A 6,418-nucleotide genomic window follows, 5' to 3' on the forward strand; every position below is an offset into this window, starting at 1 on the left:
TTAAACGAAGATATATTTCAATCAGGTGTAGACATTATGTAGATGAGACTAATGGGTATATTCCCTTTTTGTCGGATTACGATCTCTCCACACGTCTACATTCTCTTCCATAAAGTGTAGGATCTTTGTTCTGACCTTTTCAAAGCCACCTTTGCCGTTCGAAAAGTCAAGTATATCATCTAATACTCTGTTAAAATCACCACCACATATTAAGATCCCTTGACTTTTCATTGTTATTAAATCAGCGAGTCATGTAAATCGAAGTTGTTGGTGAAGAATTGGAATGTGAGAAGGGCGCAGCTGCAAAATAGGAACGATGCTCTTTTTGAAGAGCATCCCGTGGTTGACGCTGAGTCATTGGGACAGAATATAACAATAACAATGAACTTTCACACACACACTGTCATGTTTTAGCTCTGTTTCCACCGGTGGTGGAATTGGGGGGCGTGTCCTACACTCAAAAAAAGCAACATGGGTGTCTGTTTTATAAACAAAATTGTGACATGTAGCTTCTGCTTTATTTATTCATGTTTAGTGCTTAAACATGATGTTTCATGCTTCAATAATGTAGTTTTTACCTGACAGGCAAAATTCTTAAAATGGCATGATTGCTTTATGTCAACACAACCCAATCGGTTTAAATAGGAATCCCATAAAGGTGGTCAGCTGGTTAGCATGTCCGCCTCACAGTTCAGAGGTCGTGGGTTCAATCCCGGCTCCGGCCTCCCTGTGTGGAGTTTGCATGTTCTCCCCGTGCCTGCGTGGGTTTTCCGAGGGTACTCCGGCTGCATGGTAGGTTGATTGGACACTAGGTGTGAGTGTGAGTGCGGATGTTTGCCTCTGTGTGCCCTGCTATTGGCTGGCAACCAATTCAGGGTGTCCCCCGCCTACTGCCCGAAGACAGCTGGGATAGGCTCCAGCACGCCCCGCGACCCTTGTGAGGATAAGCGGTATCGATAATGGATGGAATCCCATATGCAATCCCGCTCCAGAGCAGGAGGTGGCAGTAACGTGCGACATACCCTCTTCATCAGCTAAGATTGCGTGCTTCTGTGTAAAGTTCCATTACAGAAAGTTAGAGAGTTGTGAGCCTAATATTTGACTCACACAAATTGAAGCTGCGTGCATCCATCAAATTTAAACCATCTACGGGAGAGAAACATATCAGTCAGTAAGTTCATTTTCACTTTTTATTCTCTGTGATGTTTATTTTTGATTTCTTAATTATTTTAGATGTATGACCATTAGTTTTAGCTTTCGTTTGCTGTTGCCTTTTAGCTAAACCGCTCACAACTGTTAAACACGGCGCGTGATATAGACCAGTGGAAGTACTGTACACTTATTGGTACGTTGGTAAATTAATAATCAAACAACAATTTGTTGTTCAAATGCCTGTAAAATTCACAAGACTTGATCAGGGTGTTTGGCGAGAAAGGTGGCACTCAAGGAAGAAAGATTAGAAGCATCTTGGTTCCCGTGCTACGGTTCAACTGGCTTCCAGATTAACTGGCTCCCGATTCCAGATATGGCCGTTAGGGCAATGTCAAAAAGTCATTTTGTGTTTCCTCTCTGCAGATTCATCTCAAGCTACATGGAAATTGTTCAAGTGCATACCTGTTCAAATCCTCAATAAACACGGGATACCAAACATCTCGTTTACAACTCCCGATTTGTGGCTACAAGTAATTGTAAACGTAGTAAAAATGAAAATAAATAAATACAACAAAAAGTGGAGGGCGGTACTAGAACCCATGCCACGGTGAAGAATAAATCAACACATGCCTCTTGTGCCACTGCGCCACGAGCTGGCACACTTTTGGAGGCACACAATTAATACTTGTAGACCGGAATAAGTACCCCAGCGAGGGCAGAAATTAATCTGGTGTTAAATGTATACGACCATGTCAACTGGACATGGTCGCGATCGTGTTGCTTTTCACCTAAATTAAAGTTCGTACCTGACACGGATGCGCCGAAATCAGTGATGAGTGACGAATACGTGCATGGATGTAAAAATAAGTGGTCAAAAAGAAGCATCAACATGTTTGAGGCAATGTTGTAATCTGGTCCATGAAAAGGAGGATACGCATAACTGCTGTCTGTCGTCTGATCGCACTGTTTTGCAACTCATTCATAAATAAGCACACGGAACAGTACATGTGGACTAGTCTTGGGTAACAGCAACATTCCTATTTTCATTAGTCGACCATTTTGCAGCGATCGGAAATGAGTGTTCTATATATGTATATATTCCCCACTCTGGATCGACTGCAAGAAAGTGGGCAAATAAAAGTTGGAAATAAACAAATAAAAAGATCTGGACAACGGTGGTACTCGAACCCGTCATGTCAAAACGGTACAGAAGGGTGCATTACGGCTGCTCATGTTACTAGCCTATACGAATGACTACAATGTACGCCGTACAACCGGTCCATATAGATTAAAAACAATGGCTCATGGGAGTGCTGATGGCATTTGCGCGTCAACTAGCTTCTGGGAAGCAACTTGACATAGTCGCGTTCACAGGCATTTGTTCATTTCTAACTTTTATTTCCCCAATTTCTTGCAGTCAATCCAGAGTGGGGAACGCGCTGCTGTGTATCGCCTGTTTATTGACTTCACTTGGGCCGAAATTGCCCCAAAATGAGACATATATGGAACACTCAGTTCCGATCGCTGCAAAATGGTCGAATGATGAAAATAGGAATGTTGCTGTTATCCAAGACTAGTCCACATGTACTGTTCCGTGTGCTTATTTATAAATAATTTGGAAAACAGTACGATCAGACGACAGACAGCAGTTATGCGTTTCTTCCTTTTCATGGAGCCGATTACAACATCGCTTCAAACATGTTGATGCTTCTCTTTGACATCACTTATTTTTACATCCATGCATGTATTCATCACTCATCAGTGATTTCGGCGCATCCGTGTCCGCGGGAGTGTCAGGTACGAATTTTAATTTAGGTGAAAAGCACCACGATCGCGACCATGTCAAGTTGCTTCCAAGTAGCCAGTTGACATGGGCGTATACATTTAACACAGATTAACTCGTGCCACCTCACCGGGGTACTTATTCCGATCTACAAGTATCAGTTGTGCGCCTCTGAAAGTGTGCCAGCTGGTGGCACAGTGGTTAGGCAGTGGCACAGGAGGCATGTGTTGATTTATTGTTCACCGCGTCATGGGTTCAAGTACCGCCCTCCTCCTTATTTATTTATTCATTTGTTTAAATTTTTACTCCGTTTACAATTACTTGTAGTCACGAATCGGGAGTTGTAAAAGAGACGTTTGGTATCATGTGTTTATTGAGGATTTGAACATGTATGCACTTGAACATTTTTATTGCTAAGGGGCTTTTTCCTTGTTCCTCGTTTGACAAGTGATTTTTAGCAAACGTCTTTTGTTGTAAATTTAATCCTGGCAGTTTTTCGCCAGAGACTTCTGTAGCACTTTGTTGGTAGTTACTCTTGAGTGTAAATACATTTTTGTTAAATTCGTTTTTTAGTTCTCATTCTACGTTTGTGGGATCCACCTCTTTCAGTCATCACTGGAACCTGACAGAATAATCCAACCATGGATCCCGTAGAGAAAGTTAAGAAAGCTTTGGCCAGTCAAGGGCAACTGATGGGCCAGCAGGAGACCTCACTAGCTGAGCTTCGCAGCGCAGTATCCATGCTACTCTAACAGGTTGAGGAGCTGGGCTCCCAGATGGAGCAAATGGCTCCTTGTGGGGCACCACTGGTTGAGCCACCTACAACGGCGGTAGGGGTGTACCCTCCCCTAGACTCTGAGCCGAACCTATCTCATCCGTCGTGTTATGTTGGGGAACCTGGGAAGTGTGTTCAGTTTATTCACCAGTGCACGTTAATCTTCAATCATCAACCCTCCACCTACTCCCGTGATAGTACAGAAGTCGCATTTATGATGAGTCTCTTGACTGGCCAGGCTGCATCTTGGGCAATAACGGTGGGCAACGCTCGACCGGAGCTCCGGTCTTCCTATGCAGAGTTTTTTTGATGAATCCCGCCGCGTTTTCCACCACGTCCAGGGTAGAGAGGCAGGGGGACAATTGTTAGATTATGTGCAGGGTAGCCAGTCGATAGCCAACTATTCCATTGCCTTCCGCATTCTTGCGGCAGAAAGTGGATTGATGATTGTGCCTTGCGTAGCATATTTCGTCGCGGGCTCCGCTCCTCTGTGAAAGATGAGTTCCAAAACTGCCGCCAAACTGGAAGAACTCATCACCCCGGCCATATGATTAGATAATCGTATGAGGGAGAGACGCCGCGAGCAAGAAGAGGAACACACCCGGATGACTGCAAAGACACTCCGGGCCAGCAGGGGGCTCCAAGACCACTCCAACTCTGTGTCCTCCACTCCTGACAGCCAGTCCTCCCCAAGCATGGCCACACCAGGAGATGAACCCATGCAACTCGGAGGGGGGACAATTGCTCCCGGAGGAGAGACAACGGCTGTTCCAGACTGGGGCGTGCCTCTAATGTGTCCAATTAGGTCACAAAGTGTCAAACTGTCCTGCCAAACCGAGGAGCTGCACCCGATCTCCATCCAGCTCGGAAGCAGCATGTCCACACCGGAGCTGACAAACATTGTGAGTACGTTCCTACTTAGAAGGAACCAAGTGAGACTCTGAATAGTGCTAATAATCAGGGAAGGCTCGTACTTTTGGGGGAGGTGGCGGGATATGGTCGGACTGTTAGAGTCATGGCGCTCATTGATTACAGTGCGGGCGACTGTTTTGTTGACCCGTGTATTGTGGAAGCGTTGCGGTGTCCATTAGAGAAGCTAAACGAAGCGCGAAGGGTCAGTGATCTCAATGGGAATCTTCTGGCCACTGTAACGCATATCACCAGTCCAGTGGACCTTAAACTCTCTGGTAACCAGCGGGAATAAAGGAAATTCCTGGTCATGCCTTCGCGGGCGGCCCCCGTCGTTTTGGGCCTGCCATGGTTGTAATTTCACAACCCCGACATAGAATGGAATAGGCCGGCGCTGGAAAATTGGAGTAAATTTTGTCATGCGCGTTGCCCTAAAGGCCGCGGGAGGGTGGAACCCTCAGTTTGATAACCCTCCATCTGAAATGACCTGTTTAGACAAGGTCCCAAAAGAGTACCACGATTTATGTAAGGTATTTAGCAAAGAACGCGCCCAATCTCTGCCACCACATCAACCATATGACTGTGCCATAGACCTTGTGCCCAATGCCCAACTCACAAATTCGAGATTGTACCAAGTTTCTCAACCTGAACAAGAAGCCCTACGGGAATATATATCCAGCTCGCCCAAATATTTTGGTGGCTAGAACTCCGAAAAGACGTCACAGACTTTGTGGGGGCCTGTTCGGTTTGTGCCTGCAGCAAACCCTCTCATCAACCTCCGTCTGATTTGCTTCGCCCGTTACAGGTTACGTCTCGTCCATGGTCCCATATTTCATTGGATTTAATCACAGGGCTCCCTTTGTCCAGAGGTAACACAGTCATACTCATCATCATTGACCGATTCTCAAAAATGTCTCATTTTGTAGCACTATCCAATCTTCTATCAGCTCCAGAGACTGCACAACTACCGATCCGGCACGTCTTCAGACTCCATGGCATGACCTCGTCTCCAACCGGGGACCCCAGTTCGTTTCTAAAGTATGGAAGAAGTTTTGCAAGGCGCTAGGAGTCACGGCCAGCTTAACTTCTGGATACCATCCTGAGACGGTCAGACTCAACGGTTAAATCAAGATGCAGTCTTCGATGTGTGTGCCTTTCTCGTCCGTCTTCTTGGGCTGTCCAGCTCCCATGGGTGGAGTATGGGCACAACACCCTCGTCTTGTCTGCCACAGGTTGGTCACCGTTCATGCCCGCTTACGGTTATCAGCCTCCCTTGTTTCCCTCCCAAGAAAGCCAGGTGGAACTCCCTTCGGTCCAGCTTCATCTATAACGTGCCGGATATGGAAGGAGATCCGAGCGGCCTTGTTGCACACAGCTTCCCGCAACTGCCGGATCACGCCGCACCGGTCTACCTTCCTGGCCAGAAGGTCTGGCTATTCACCAGGCATATACACCTGGTGGGAACTTCCCATAAGATGGGAACTCGGTTCGTTGGGCTGTTCGAGGTGGAGGAGGTCTTGAACCCTGTGACCGTGCGGCTGCTCCTACCACCTACCTTAAAGATCCATCTCACTGGCCAAGCCTGTAGATTCCTTAACAATCACAGACTTTAAAAGGACTGCCACCACGACGGCTCTTCGTCAGATTATTCATTCTTGCCTGCACTCATTGCTCCAAAGAGATTGTATTTTCTAGACAATCTATCTTAAGTACTTAGTTATTTCTGTTTGCGTGTTTTTGCTGTGTATAGCTTCATTGGTTCTATTATACTGTCGTTTTTTGGTTTATTGCTAATTGGC

At 46.1% G+C, this 6,418-nt stretch overlaps 1 long non-coding RNA gene across 1 annotated transcript; it reads left to right on the forward strand.

Annotated features, from left to right (window-relative positions):
• Nucleotides 1-4,505: 4,505 nt before the first annotated feature.
• LOC147141618 (uncharacterized) lies at nucleotides 4,506-6,118 on the forward strand. Its single transcript, XR_015088020.1, has 3 exons — nucleotides 4,506-4,612; nucleotides 5,425-5,488; nucleotides 5,567-6,118. It is a non-coding gene; the product is annotated as an uncharacterized LOC147141618 (long non-coding RNA).
• Nucleotides 6,119-6,418: the final 300 nt, after the last annotated feature.

The sequence above is a fragment of the Filicampus tigris genome, chromosome 9, assembly GCF_054856515.1.
Source record: "Filicampus tigris isolate MCC_2025a chromosome 9, RoL_Ftig_1.0, whole genome shotgun sequence".
Classification (NCBI taxonomy): domain Eukaryota; kingdom Metazoa; phylum Chordata; class Actinopteri; order Syngnathiformes; family Syngnathidae; genus Filicampus; species Filicampus tigris.